The 15,416-nt window shown below is 35.0% G+C and overlaps 1 protein-coding gene across 1 annotated transcript in view; it reads right to left on the bottom strand.

Annotated features, from left to right (window-relative positions):
• The window catches only part of LOC118740406 (protein split ends), a gene marked incomplete in the record, with an annotated part of 189,286 nt that extends 174,965 nt beyond the window's left edge, over positions 1–14,321 (bottom strand). The window contains 3 exon segments of the mRNA XM_036471928.1: positions 10,918–11,171; positions 12,757–12,976; positions 13,955–14,321.
• Positions 14,322–15,416: the final 1,095 nt, after the last annotated feature.

The following is a 15,416-nucleotide window of genomic DNA, read 5'->3' as shown; positions in this document are numbered from 1 at the left end:
GAAAACTTTGCCACGGCAGCAGCAGCGGTAGCAGAAGCGTCAATGACGACGAAGACATCTGAAGAGCACCAAGTGCTCGTACAGAGCTACAAGCTGCGCATAGCAGCCATTTCATGGCGCAAATTAAGCAACATCGAAGCAATTGAATAAGCAGCCCAGCACATCCGTCGCTGTAAACAGTGGATTTACGTACATACATACGTGTGTTTTCTTTACACAAGCATACACACATATGTACATATGTATGCCGCTTCTGAGCTCTCTCTCTCTTTCTCTTGGCGTGCAAATCAGGCGCTTCGTTCCATTTGTTCACAAAATGCCAGCTACCAGTTCATTTTTTCGGTTTTTTTCTTGTTGCCGTTTGTTGCTGTCGCCCAACTTTTGCTGCAGTGCAGTAAAACTAACAAAGCAACAAAGCAAAGTGGAAAGCGGTTTAGCCTGCGTTGTGAAACGAGTTCGCTATGCCTGTTTTCGTTAATGTTGCTTGCTTACCCGCCTGTCTGCCAGATGCGTTAACCAATTCGTTCGCTGTCTTCTCGTTCGCACTGCTGGCCCAGCTCGTTCGCTATCACTCCCTCACACACGTATGTTTACGAGCTCTGTGTGTTTTGTAGCGCGTTAAGCGAGCGAGCGAAACCCCATCAGCCAACTCGCCTCGTTGTGACGCGCGCAAGCCATACCAACACACCAACCAATATGGCGAACAAATGTAGTAAGAAGCGGATACACATTTGTAGGTGGTTGTATGTGTGTGTATACTTCTGAATGCGCAGAGATGACTCTGGCCGTTTGTAGCGGTCGCTTGGCATTTTATCTCTGTATGCATTTGTGGTGCTACGTTTTTGCACATTTGTTGGTACAAACATATGCATTATTATTATACCTTTTCTCTACCAACTACATATGCATGTATGCGTGTGGCTCTGTCTGCCTATTGCGTTGTTTTGCTGTCGCTTTGTGTCGTGCTCGAGCGAGCGACAACCTCTCTTTGCGCGCTGAAACATGGCTGCATACACACATCCATACAAGCACTCGAGATCACATGCGAATACACGATATGTTATCTCTGTCGCACGCATGGCATGCACATCGTCACATCTCTTTCGATTTCGTGTAATGTGTAGCGGATGTTTGCATGCGTGTGTTTTACATGCGACGCTGTGTTAGTGCAGCCAACTACCATAGTTGGGGACTCACATCATGGCCGCAAACACCGCTACAATGAGGTTTCCTCTAGTTGTGCGTCGATTTAAGTGTTTGTGTGTTTTTAAGCATGTACGTGTGTGTGCGTGTGATTTGTGCGCGCGGGAGCTGCCAATCTACGGTACTTATTTCTCATGGCTTTAGCGCTCCGACCTCACTTGACTGCTGCTGCTGCCGTTCTCCCGTCGCCCCTGCCTTCTATGTTTGTGTGTTTTATGTACAAATTTCGATTCCACACTTCTTGCTGAAGACTTGCAGCAACAAAATCTGGTGAAATTCTTGTGCTGGTCGCTTTCAACTGTTGTCGTTTGTTGCTGCAGCTCCACATAAGCGAATCCATAACCATTTAGATTTGTGTACATACATACATACATTTCTACCTACATATATATGGATATGATACGTATGTACATATATACAACAATGTTTACTTGAGTGCTTGTGTGCGTTTATATTGTATCGCATATATGTACATACCCTGCAAAAAATTGTGCGACTAATCTCTAAAGAGAGTATTCCGAGATTACTCTCAATCGGGTACAATTGGGCATTAATTAGTCGCAACTAGTCTCATACGGGTACTAATGGAGGTCAATTAGTCTCGACTCATCCCTTATGGGTATAATTGGAGATCAATTAGTCCCCAGCTCATCTCTAACGGGTACTATTAACGATTTAATGATATGTACGCACTTAGTCAATCAAATTTCATGTGCGGCGTTGGCACACAGAGAGAGTATTCGCCTAACAAAACTGAGCAACCCGGTTCGAATCTCAGCTGGCGCAAATTATTATTTTTATTTTTTAAAAGTGACTAGTCGCTTTTTATACCCTTTCGGGTATAAAGGTGATCAATTAGTCTCTTCATAGGACATGCTCGAACAAAAGCGAACAGTTCATTCCATATAAAGAGATCAAAAATGGTATTAGTCGCATGTTCCTTTGCGATTGCTCCCGGAGTCATCCCGGATTAGTCCCATTTTTTGCAGGGTACATACACGTACATACATATGTGCATTAGTATGTATGTATGTATGTATGAAACATTTTTGGTTTAACGTTGGTTAATTTGTTCATTTGTGCGCTTCGCCCGGCCATTGTGCTTACATCGGTACATACTAGCGTTTGACTACAGCATTTATTACGCTGTCGCTGGCTCGTCGTTCGCCCCGACGACGATCTTTAAAGGCATGCGGCCGAATCGAATTAATAGGGCTTTTCAACTAACTAACTTTGTATGGAACCATACCCGAGTATGAATTGTTAACCAAATACAAATTGTTCCAGAACTCAGCACATTAGCAAGGGTTCCAGAAAAGAAGAAAGAAGCATACAATTAAAAATAATTATGATGCATGTGTTTATATAGTTTGCACATGTACACATGTACATACACACATAAATATGTATGTAAGTGGGGTTTTTCTTTCAAAAAGGATAGTACAAAATTGCTTGAGGAGCCTTTAAACCGAATTCGTCTCAGTTGAAATTAAATAAAATTATATAAAAAGTTTAATAATATCGAGCCCAAGAATGGTTTATTATTCATAGTAGCTCTTTTTAATGGTTATACCTATTAGTGCACCCTCGACTGGTGGCGGATTACTTTGAGAACAGTCTTCCATAAATATACATTAAACGAATACCACGCAGGGGAAAATCTGAGGGAAAAAGTATTAAACATGCTGAGAAATTTGTTAAATATGTAGGTACTAGTGCATACATACATATGTGTATACATGCATACATACATACATACAAATGTACATAAGTCTATGCTACACTTTTGACAAAGAAGCTTTAGCGATTAGCCGCTTGGGGAGTTTTATTGTTGGAACGGAGCATTTTCTTAGGCGTCACCTTTTGCTTCGTATCCTTTACCTCTCTGAATGGCAATACAAAGTATAGTTAATCTACATGTCTGTTGGTTGGAGCTGTCCTAAACTGACCTTACCAAAGTATGAAAAAAATGAAAAATGGTAAGGTTTTGCGTTCTACCACGCCCGCTACACTAGCGCGTGGAACTTATAAATGTTATTTGATTTTTATAAAATACAAAAAAAAAAAACAAATTAACAGGTCTATTCACTTTGACAAAAATTGTGTTACTGATATAAATATACTGGTTACAATGATATTGTCATATTTAAAACCAATACATTTCTACAAAAGTCCGAAGCTAAAGGTAATACAATTTGCCGATAAAATAATGTATCGGTAACGTGAGGAATAGGGGCAACCGATCATCATTAATCAGCCTGTGACATCCGTTTTCGGATTCATGTCTAAAAATACAACTCTCTACCCGATCCATTTAAATATTACCAGTAAGTCGGACTCCTTTAGCAAAAAACGTATCGTGTTTTTGCTTACGAGGTTCTACGATGCTTTTGACTGGCGTAGCCGAGTAGGTAGAGATCTCGACTATTATTCCATGTGTCTCAGTTTCAAATACCGACACATGCAGTAATTCACCGATAGAAAAGTTTTTTCTAATATGCAAAATTCAGGATTTCAGGGCCTTGTCGCAATCGAACATAAAATTGAGCTTTAATAAGCAGGCTACTAATATATATAAGGTATACTGGTCGAGAGAAATTGAGTATGCTTTTGATGCGGGAGAAACGCGAAAGCAAAAGAGGAACCAAATTTTGGAGGATACTAAAAGAGAGGATATGTACAAAAACCCATAACAAAAAGTTGCGACCTCTATCAAGGGATGTCTGTACGACCTGAAACATACATATATGTAACACTCGTGAATCTTTGTTATGTAATAAAAATTTTCCTAACAAAAATATTAGTCCGCGAAATTCGAGCGTTACACATATGTAACACTAGCGTTTAAAGAGTTAAGAAAAGAGTTAGGAAGGCATCTATTGCTTTATACTCGTGCAGGGGAGCTATTGGTCTATCGCCTAAAGTAATTCTCGGCTCTATGGCACCAGTTTTGGGCTTATAGTCTCTCATAGGGTGGTCTCCCCTAATATCAAGTTTTGGCTTCCTGCCGACTGTAGCATTTTTGAAGAAGGGGAAGCAGTTGGTACACTCCTCAAGGGACGCAAGCATTTACTCTGATAGCCAAGCGACATTCAGTGCCCGGAGTTCAATGATGATGCAATAATTTTTCTAATTAGACGTATATGAGTGCCAGGCCCCTGGGACATCGCGGTAAACCCGGAGCTGATGAGTTAGCGAGAAATAGTACTCTTGAAATCATGCCACCCTCAGGGATCGCCACTGGTCCCCTGTGATTGACTCTTGGACAGATGGTCCTCATATACATAATTCCGTTCGATTCAAATGGTTAAATTTTTTTATACAAATAACAAAAATATGACAAATACTGTATGTATAAAAACAAAAGGTTTTTTTATTGAGATCAAATTAGATTTTGTATGTACTTAAATATAATATTTATCAAAACTTTGCTTTGTTTGCAAAAAGTTATTTCAAGTAACTTTCGATAATTAACGGGCATCCATAGTTGTGGAAAATAATTTTTTAAGGTTTGGACGAGTCGTAAAGGCTGGTTTTCACTATGTCATATTTTGACAACATATTTTGACACAACTTTATCTTCTCTTTTCATGCCTTTGCCGATTATATTAAGGGCAAAAAAGGACAGTTAGCCAATTTAGCAGCACGTGCACACGATTGAATACTTATTCTGATTTAAATCAATGGGTAAACCTTTTTTTAGTTCCATTTGACAATGTGTTTTCACTTATTTGACGACACATGCCATTGGACAAAAAACGGCCCATATACTTAGAATTTTGAATTGATACTCAAAATTTTGGCTTGTTGCAATCAAACCGAACAGGTAAGGACTGCGTTCTCTTTGGGTACTCCAGAGGCGTCATACCTTTCATGAACACCAGAAAATTTTACTTCAACCTACATTCGTATTATTCACTGCATTTTAAATTACTAAATATGAACATAGACAGAGGAGTTATATAACAAAAACTCATAAATGAACTTCCGAACTATCAGTGGTATGTATCTTACATATACCTTAAAAAGCAACAATCTAAATAAATTTCGTGCTAGGCCTTGTATGATCGATAAGTAAACAGGTCACACAATTTCATGGTTTTAGCTGCCTACGTAAAGGATTATATCGCAAAAATGTGTTTCTGAACAAACTTTGCTATAGGAGATATAGCATATAGAGCTCCGATCTTGAAGACTTGCTCAAGAAATTTTGTATGAAAATAGATCACGAAATTGCTCCTTCTTAGCTGTGAAACCCATATCTGAAAAATCATTGGTTATAGTGGCCGGAACTTTGTCATTTCCACTGTAAACTTTCTGTTGCTAATAATTATACCCGAGCGCACTTGTGCACGCATAACGGTTGTTTGTAACAGCCTAACGGTTGTTTGTAACAGCCTAAAGGAATCGAGATATCAGAGCTGTAAAACTGTGAAATCATTTGAAATTAAAAATCATCAATTTTATATTATTATGTTTTCATTGAATTCTCCCTTATTGAATAATGCGGCTTAAAGTTTTCCAATTCTACATTCACTCAAAGTAGATACGATTGCACACATTTCCATATTCAAAGAAAGATTGAAAAAATTGAATGACGAACGATTCACTTTTAACACTGAATAAGCACTCAGATGAATGCAGCTTTTGCTATGTGTGCACACATCCACTCAGTACCAATCAATTGATATAAATATTTTGAACACACAAAACCCTCTGAAAAATACGCCAGGTTGCATTTTTTTAAAAAGACTTCAAAATTTCAACACGAAAAATAGTTAATAGAGCGTTATCATCAGTTTTTTTCACTTAAATTTGTACAAGGATTTATAAGAATAAAAAATATTAATTGGAGAAATATTTTTTAGTGAACGTGTCGTTAGAATGTCATTATGAAAAATATAAATTATTAATGATTTTAACATCTCTGTTTAGAAAATTGTCAGCTTTCCAAATAAGTGTTACCAATACACCATTAATAATGCATAATGCATAAATTAGTACATACATATATAAGTTAATATAAACTAACAAATTTAAGAGCTTCTGGTTCTAAATTTAGACATACATATACATTTCATTATTTAATTATAAAAATTTTTGATACAAATTTCTTCGTACTTTTTTTCGTCGCTATTGAGTCAAGCAGTTAATAAAGATTCGAAAATCGAATTTGTTGGTTTGTGGAGGTTTTTTCATTTACAATAAGCCACAAATTATCAACATTTCCAACAAAAAAAATATTTAACAAAATTCGTTGGTCCCTATTTTCATTAACATCCTTTTCCGAAAGTGCAATATTTAAGAATTTATACCCATTTCATTGAGCACGCTTTTTAACCCAAGTTTTGGTTTGTTTGTTAACATCAAAACTACATATCGACACCTAAGTGGAAGATCGACCTATCTCGGCAGCCAGTTCGAAAACTCCCTATCTCAAAAAACCGTTCTAGAACACCCTATTTCGGAATTTTGTTGAAGAACGCCCTATCTCAGAATGCGGTTCAAAAACGCCCGACCTCGGCAAATTTTCAATATATTTTCATTTGAGATAGGGCGTTCTTCAACCAAATTCTGAAGTAGGACTTTCATAAAAAGTTTTCTGAGTAAGGGCGTTTTTGAATTGGCTGCCGAGATAGGTTGATCTTCCAATCAGGTGTCGGTATATTAATAAAAAATGATTAAACATTGTCTGCTGTAACCTATTTTAGAAATAATTTATTTATTAGGTGTTGCAATTTGAAAAAATCAGTTCCTTCCAATTTTTCAATCAAACGGGACCCCACACAAGCAAAAATCGTTTTCTACATCTTTATTAACCTGAAGGCCTAGACAACAAACAACCGCTATGCGAACAAAGTTATAATACCCATGTGCACAAATGCGCTCGGGTGTAATTATTTCTTAAAACATTATTCTAAATGTATGTTTTGAGCAAATTGATTTCAAAAGTTAGAAATATGTCCCATTTTTCAAAAATGTATAATAATAAACATGTGACTTTTTTAGCAATTTGTTTTCTGTAATTAAGGAAATATTGAATTTTTTGAATTTTTCGAAATTACCGTTTTATGGGAGGGACCAGGTTATGGTTTAATTTTTGTATTTTCAATACGCTTCTGCCCTGCATAAAGGGAAACCCGCGTACCGAATTTTCTTCCGATATCTCAACTTTTCCTAGAGTTATCGTGTACACAAACAAACGGACAGACAGACAGACGGAGATGGACTAATCAACTCTTTTTATTCTGGGCATTTACGGTATATACATACATATGTACATAAATGTAGTATATATCTATTTCGATTTTGGTTGTTCCAAATATCCGTTACGTGAGAAAAGTTATAGTACCCTACTGCAGAAGTGCGTAGTAAATATGTTTAAATAGTACACCTTTTAATTAATAATTAATAAAAAAAATTTTACAATGTAACTCCTCAAACCCTCTTTAAAGAAAACAAGAACCCTATAAAATTTCGTTTTGAAAGTTTTCAAATTTGATAACTGAAGAAAAAAATTAATAGAAAAAAAATCATACAAATTAAATTTATATATACGTATATTCTGCGAAAAAATGTCTACAATCAATTTTTAACCCCTTTTCGCAATTGGTGTACTCTTGTAACCGGTAAATTTTGTTACCATCTCATAAGCTGGTAACAAAATATTGCCCCGCCCCGTGAAATATGCAATGCCAGAATTTCCACAATTCTTCATGGATGAATTGCTGAATATATAGCATTACCAACGTTCCTAGAATCGCGGTGACATGAACAGGTAACATTTTTTGGTAATAAAATTTTCCGGTTAAAAAATCTTCGGTTACGTGCAGAATAGACCTTTTATAGTTCTAAAAGTCTATAATACGAAGGGGCAGATGCCGGTAATGAAATTCTTAAGTTTTTTCAAGCAAGAGTTTTAAAAACTCAATTCCATTGACACTGTTTTATATTTCTATATACAGTTCACTAGTTTCGAATGTAATATATGTAAATGTATGTATCAAGATATGTCCTTTGTGCTCGACGGTTGCGATGTTTGTTTGAACTGATTTCGCACCAGTCATTAGCCATGGGTTAATGTCAGAAAACGTCTATACATACGCGTTGAAATACATACATACGTATACATATATGTTTTTTTTTCAATTCCAGATATGTTTAAACTTTAAAGTATAAAATATTTCAACCCTGGGAAAAAAGTATTAGTACTGAATGGTAAAAACGTGTGCATTCATTTTAAATATACAATCATTTGTGTGTGCGAATGCTTCTGTTACATTCACATTCCATACTGAATGTCAATCTACCATTCAAAAACACAACACAGTTTATTTGTTTTCAAACATTTTAAGCCACTCAGGAATGAGGCTTTTTTTATACAAACAAACAATCATAATTTTGAAAAGAATGTCGAGTGAATGCAGATCCTATTGATTCAATCATTTTACAGCTCTGCGAGATATAGACAATGTATACATAAATGATCAGAATGAAAAGAGAAGTCAATTAAGCCATGTCTGTCTGTCCGTCCGTTCGTCCGTCCGTCCGTAGGTTGCCCTTTATCCAAGGTAGGTTGCTATTGAAAATGGGCGAAATCGGACTGTAACCACGCCCCATTCTCATATAACGGTATTTTCGAAAAATGCAAAAACTATGATATTTCAGTAAATATTTTATCCAAATTATTGAAAAATAGTATCTATTTGAAGAAGAATTTTGGTACAAAATATCATTGTTATAAATTTTTTGGAAAATGGGCGTGACCCCGCCCACTTATGATGAAATACTTTATCTTAGTAGCCGCTTTACAAATCCTTACCAAACTCGGTACGAGCCTTGCTTAGGATCCAGCTAAAAAATTTGCTGAAAATCATTGAAATTGGGCAGTAGCCACTCCCACCTCCCATATAACGGCAATTTACAGAAATACGAAAACTGCGATAAATCAGTAACTACGAAGCTAATTGACTCAAAATCGATTACTGCAATGTCCACTGAGCAAAAAATAGATTATTATAAATTTTTGGATTTTAGACGTGCCGCCGTCACAAAGTGTATCTCGGTAACCGATTTATCAATTTTTACCAAACTTGGTGTATTTAATAACCTTGGTACGAAAAAGCAATTCGTTGAAAATTATTCAAATCGGATTAAAATTGCATCGGTTTCCCGTATAACGGTAATTTTCGGATATACGAATACTCCGATATTTCAATAATTGAGGACGCTAATTCACTCCAAGTTAATACTTACAACAATCTCTTAACAATAATAGACTTTTAGGTAGTTTAAGAAAGTTGGAACGACAATAGTTGCTACCTGCGCCGGGTATATAAAATTCGGTTTCGCCTGAACTTATACTTCTTTACTTGTTTTAATTTTCATGTTGGTTCATAGCTGAAAAAATGGAGGTGTTATAACAAAATCATATATATCTGATCAATCAGTTGTATGGAAGCTATATGTTGTAGTGGTCCAACTTTTTCCAGTTACAACAAATACACCCGCTTACCAAATTTCTGTCGAATATCTCGAAAACTGGGGGACTAAACTGCGTTCAAACTGATAAAACTATTAAAATGTTTGCAATTTCACCATATGGGTTGTGTATTACAAAACTTCATAAATGCTTAAGTGAATTTTCATTTTGAACCGAGCTGGCATTTCAAAATTAAAAACAGTTCAGTTCGTGGCTCGGTTCAGAGGCCGAAAAAAGCGGTATTTCGGCTTAAAACTGGTTTAGAAGTCTGAAAAATATTTTGTACGGCTACTTTGCTAAAAATTATATATCCTTTTCAGAATGAACTAAGTACTTCGCTTACCCACATATTTATTCAGTACCAAGTTTAATTCTTTTGGATGTTTTCTTCTGGATTTATTCAATAATTTTGATATTCCTTATTCTTATTTGTAATGTATGTACTATGGTCAGTTGTTATACCTCCTTCCACTATGAAAGATCTATGTGAATCTTACTTTAAATTATAGCAAAGCCGGTGAGTATGTACGTTATAGAATTTATATGGCTCATATTCTCTCTTTTAAGCTGAGTTTCATGACCATGTGGGCGACCTGTCTTGAAAACACACGAGGTCACCCCAAAACTGGTGTGGGACTGTGTGTTTTAATACCTATCGCATTGATGAACCGGGTCTACCTCATTTGAGTACAGGCCACATTGGAATCGACGAAATTAAAGTGGCTGATATCCTCGCAAGGAATGAAGTATCCGCAGGAATTCATAATCTTATGACTCTTCGCCAGTCTGGTAATTAGCTTAGTAAAATTGTTGACTATTTGAATAGTCGCTTAACGCTTTTGGGTACAATTTTAATAAGAAAAAAGTGTAGTTACGATTATGAATTGGAAAAAGAGACCTTAGGGCATAAGTATTAATGAAATTTCAAAAAGTGGTTAAATAAACAATACGGTATTATTATTGGAATACTCCAGAAGGAGAAACAGAGATTTCCGATAAAAAACATTGATTTTTAGGGGTTTTTCCACATAATATACATGAAAAAATTTGAGCGCTTTGAGCGACCTCTAAATATGTTTTATTTAAAAAAAAATAAAAATAGGTATAGGATAATCCTAGGGGGTGAGAGCTTTAAAATTCCGACTTTACTTTTTTTTACCACCCCAATGTATTTACATAGTTATTATCTGTGTATAAGTATGTATTTTTGTTATCAAAATATATAATCTTACCGGTTATTGAATTTGTATGCAGCTCAACATTTTCTTTGATACTCTCGCTGGAATTTTTTCGAAACTTTTTTTTTTATATTTTCACCATTTTCACGATTTATTTAACATCAACTTGATAAATTTTTGTTTCATTATTTTGCTTTTAATTTGCTCGTATTATTTATAATGTGAATTGGGTTTCTCCATTGCCTAAGCATTAAGCTGATATTTTTTATTAAAGGCAATGACGGAGCAGATTGAAACGTTTCCGAGTGCTGGAAGTAAACAAAAAAACACGGGGAGTTGTAATTCTATGAAATCCATCATATCAATCAAAAAGTGAATTTTGATTTTTTATAAGTTACGTCTTTTTTGCATTTCAGGTGACGATATCGATGGCTGAGTGGAACATTGATCTATCTCGACAGCCAATTCGAAAACGCCGTATCTCAAGAAACTTTTCAAGAACGCCCTACTTCAGAATTTGATTAAAGAACGCCTTATTTCAGAATTTTATTGAAATACACCCTATCTCAGAATTTTTTTTTTAAGAACGCCCTATCTCAGAACTCGGTTCAAAAACGCTCTACCTCAAACGAAAATACATTGAAAATGTGCTGAGATAGGTCGTTTTTGAATCGGCAGCTGAGATATTCGCGTTCTTCAACCAAATTCGGAAATAGGGCGTTGTAGAAAAAATTTTTGAGATGGAGCGTTTTCGAACTGGCTGCCGAGTTAGGTCGATCTTCCACTCAGCCATCGATATGAACTTATAATTTTTTTTTTGTAAAAATAGTAAACATATTTATTAAATCGAAATATGTATATGTATGTACATACATATATATGTACATGTTTATATCATTAGACCTGTATAAAATTTAATGATAAGCATAGATACATTAACATGAATTTTTGCTTTCATTGAAATTGTTTAAGAAAATTTGTGAATTGAAAATTCAATGAAGCATTTTTTTTTTAATTTTTCACCAAACAATAATCATATTTAATTTAGACTTAAATGGTCTCAAATATAAAGGTCAAGTATCAGAACTCATTTTTCACTCAGCTTGCTTTCATAAATATATTTATTGTCTAAACAATACCTGCATATTTCTGTATAGGAAAATGAAGGATCCAGAAAAACATTTCGAATAAAAGCAGAATAGTTAACGACTTTTAATGTAATGTTATTTTTGTACACGTTGCTTAGAAATAACTTAATTTTTTAAGCAAATTAAAGAAAAATCTCGTTAAATAACTACTTTGTTGGTATTGATTGATTCGCATGAACCAAATCTGTTTTTATATGAAAGAAAATGCGCTACAGCCTCGACAAAAAAAAAATTTATAAAAAATCAGCACTACTTTTTAGCTACTTGAAAATTGCATCTGAAATTGAAAGTGCATACCGGAAAATTTTATAAAATTTCTGATTAAAAAGTTTGTAATCTTGATGAACACTTTTTGAAGTATGATTAATTTTTGTGAATTTTGTACAAAGTTTGCAAGATATATTTATATGTTTTTTTTATAGCTCATATTTCAAATAAAAATTAACGAAAAATATTTATGAAGGAAAACATTTTGAAAACTGTTAGAAAGCAAAATTATGAATGACTGTAAAAACATTCAAAAATTATTTATTTTTAATACAGATATAAAATTTTTAAGAGCCCTTAAAAGATTAAAAATGCTTTAATTTTTGTTAGACATTTTAGTCTCCACTGAATTAGCAGAAAATAATATATGTATTACATATTTATGTCTGTACATAGATAGGCTATTTCAATTGGCTATGTAATATATACATACATATGTATATACATATCTATAGATAAGATGAAATTTGTTACTCACAGCTTGCGCAGATGTAGAATTTCTATATGGACTGTTTTTCAAGTATTATTATCGAAAAACCTCCATGTGTAAATTGAACTGCGGTTTTGTTGTATTTTGGTTGTTTATATGTAAAATCCGGTATTATTTTGCAGTATTTTATCTGGTTTATGCATAAATTGTTATTTTCTTCACAAACATAGCTGATATGTACATTTAATATCAGCTAAAATTTCTCCACCTATAATATTTTCAATTACTTGTTTTAATGATTTACTTTATGAATTTTTTTTTTGCTTTTTTGATTTAGAAAATTTTATATCATATCTATGTAATCACTAAATGGGAGATAAATACATCATTTTATTTTTCACAATTGTATTGATTAACCATAAAATATTTTTATGATGAGTTTCAACAGACATATTTGCCCACTTTTTGCAAAAACACAAGTAAAAACTTTTTTTGCTAAAAACAATATTTTTATATTTAATGCATATAAGGCAACGATTTTGTCGCTTTCGCGATAATATTAGCATTCATGGCATAGAGATAGAAAGAGAACTTAGGACAGGCAAATGCTGTATACATACATATGTACATATATGTAATGCAAAAAATATATGCGAAATCTCGCAATTGGCTATTTTCAACTTTGTATTTAATTATAATTTTTGTTATTTGTAATTGGCGTGCTGAAATTTGCAACACTGTTGTTGTGGTTGCCACTTTGCTGCACACATTTTGTGTTAAAATTAATTTTTATTTATTTATTAAATTTTTTATTTTATCATTGCACTTTCAAAGGGGCAAGCAATATCGATACGTCGCACCGCGCGCCTCGCGTTTCACCGCACCGCACCGCGCCGCGACGTCTCAGTTTACGCTTATGCCACTCTAGCGCCGAACTGCAATGCACCGACACTGCATTTTTTCGCACGAAAATAAGTACATACATATGTATGTATGTATGGACGTATGAATGTTTACATGAATATTTCAACGAATTTGCGCTGTCTCGCCGCGTCGCGCCGTACCATGCCGGGTCGCCTACACCCTATATTCGCAAACAACGAACGCCTCGGTTATGTCGTACGCGTTGCACATTTTACCCGCCGCCGTCGCCATCGCCCTGCAGCTAGATACCTTTGTACATTTCCACACTCAATCACACACACCCATGCACGGACCTACACACATGCATACACAATTTACTTACACAACAGATACGCGCGCTGGGCGGACGGGGGGTGCCTACCGAGAGGCGCGCGAAGTAGCCGTACATTTGTTGGTATTCGATTCGTTACAAATTTCTTATTTTCAATCACCATTCACCTTTTTGCTGCTTTGCAATTAATTTTGCATTTGCGTGTTTTTTTCTACTTTTTGTTAAAAATAATTCCTCTTGTTGTTGTTGGAACTGGTGATTTGATGATTTTTGTTGTTGCTGCTACTGCTGCTGCTTTGGTGTTGTACAAGTGTATACAACAAAATCTACCGTATGGTTTTAAGAGGAAAACGCGTAGTGTCCTAACGATGCAACCTCATCGCGATTTACTCAATGACTGAGCTCAGCAATCGCAGACCAGTCATGCCTGAGAGCAACATTCGTATCCGCCAGATAGTCGATAAACAGGGTGCCGTGTACATAAAGTATCTGCATTTGAGCAGTTCAACCAAAAGAAGTTTAAGCGCGATACTCGACGCTTGAAGCTGGCTCGGCTGAGTTGGAATGAAATGAAAGTGTAAATCGTTCGTTTTTATTAAAAAAGTAAACTTAGAAAGTGAGATCTCTTATGATTAGACTGCGAATTTTTATGCAGGAAACGAAGCCTAAAAATATGTACCACTGAACTATAAACAAAATGTATAGATATTTATACACTTTGTTTATAGTTATGTAAATTTCCATACATTTTGTTTATAGTTCAGTAGTACATATTTCTACGCTCCGTATTTTGCATAAGAGTCCGCAGTCTAATCATAAGAGATCTAACTTTTTAAGTTAAGCGGCTAATACACTCACTGCACCCTGTAATATCGACCCAGCGGTGTACGTGTAATAACGAAATAATGTAGCACACAGGCTGCCGAGCGGTGCTCTCTGTGAGCATAGAAGTATCTGTGAGCTATTTTGCTTCTTTTTCATTTGTATCTCGCATTCGTATTCTAGCTGAAGTAGCCGACTACATACAACTTATTGTTTCTCATTTACCTGTTTAATTGTTTATTATTTTTGTCCGTATTTTTTTAACAAATAGGCATCATTCCTTTGGCTTAATTATATTAAAATTAGATATTTTGTTTACATTCAGTAAGTTCTTTGAAATCTTCAAATAATTGGTAGTGGTTCTTTTAAACTAAGAGAAATGGGCGGTTTATTTATCAGTTTCATATTTTTCTGATCTCTCTTTACGCGAACTCTCTTAAATATCGCTCTCCTCTTCGCTTTTAAGTAGAGTCTCAATGCGTAAATCTGCCGCACTACCGCTTGCCACAACAAGTCGTATGCCTCACCACACGCGTTGCAACCAGTGTTGCCGCGAAACATTTTTAGTGGTAGCTAAATTCCAGCTAAAAAAGGGCTAAAAAAGAGCTAAAAATCGTCGTTGTGGCTAAAAATGGTAGCTAAATTTTTTTATCTACATCTTATATATAAAAATAAGTGCACGTTTTTGGTG

This window comes from Rhagoletis pomonella, unplaced genomic scaffold (genome assembly GCF_013731165.1).
Source record: "Rhagoletis pomonella isolate Grant_MI unplaced genomic scaffold, Rhpom_1.0 Rhpom_scaffold_00006, whole genome shotgun sequence".
In the NCBI taxonomy this organism is placed as follows: Eukaryota; Metazoa; Arthropoda; class Insecta; order Diptera; family Tephritidae; genus Rhagoletis; species Rhagoletis pomonella.
This window is presented reverse-complemented; position numbering and strand designations above follow the sequence as displayed.